At 55.0% G+C, this 313-nt stretch overlaps 1 protein-coding gene across 2 annotated transcripts in view; it reads right to left on the reverse strand.

The window, feature by feature from the left end:
• The window catches only part of NUP50 (nucleoporin 50kDa), a 13,311-nt gene that overhangs the window by 9,450 nt on the left and 3,548 nt on the right, over positions 1-313 (reverse strand). The gene's annotated exons all lie outside the window — the stretch shown is intronic.

A 313-nucleotide genomic window follows, 5' to 3' on the forward strand; every position in this document is an offset into this window, starting at 1 on the left:
CCGCGTGACTGCAGTTTCTGAGCTACATACAGCTCCTCCTTGATCTTCCAAGCACAGGAAGGAAGCATTTTAGTGCGCGACACAGTGGACACGGGAAAGGCTCTGTGACGGTTGAAGGACTCCACCAACCCACACCTCCACCCCAGGCAGTAGGGAGACTGAGAATTCCTTCTTTTCCTCCCTCACTGCTTCGGACACGCACTTCTCTGGTCTTCCGTGTTGCTGTCCTCATTTCCTCCTCCACACTGGCACCCAACTCTAATTTCTCTGCAGCTGTATCGCTTCCGCAGTGGGAGCTCCCTGTAAGCACCCC

The sequence above is a fragment of the Myotis davidii genome, unplaced genomic scaffold, assembly GCF_000327345.1.
Source record: "Myotis davidii unplaced genomic scaffold, ASM32734v1 scaffold67, whole genome shotgun sequence".
In the NCBI taxonomy this organism is placed as follows: Eukaryota; Metazoa; Chordata; class Mammalia; order Chiroptera; family Vespertilionidae; genus Myotis; species Myotis davidii.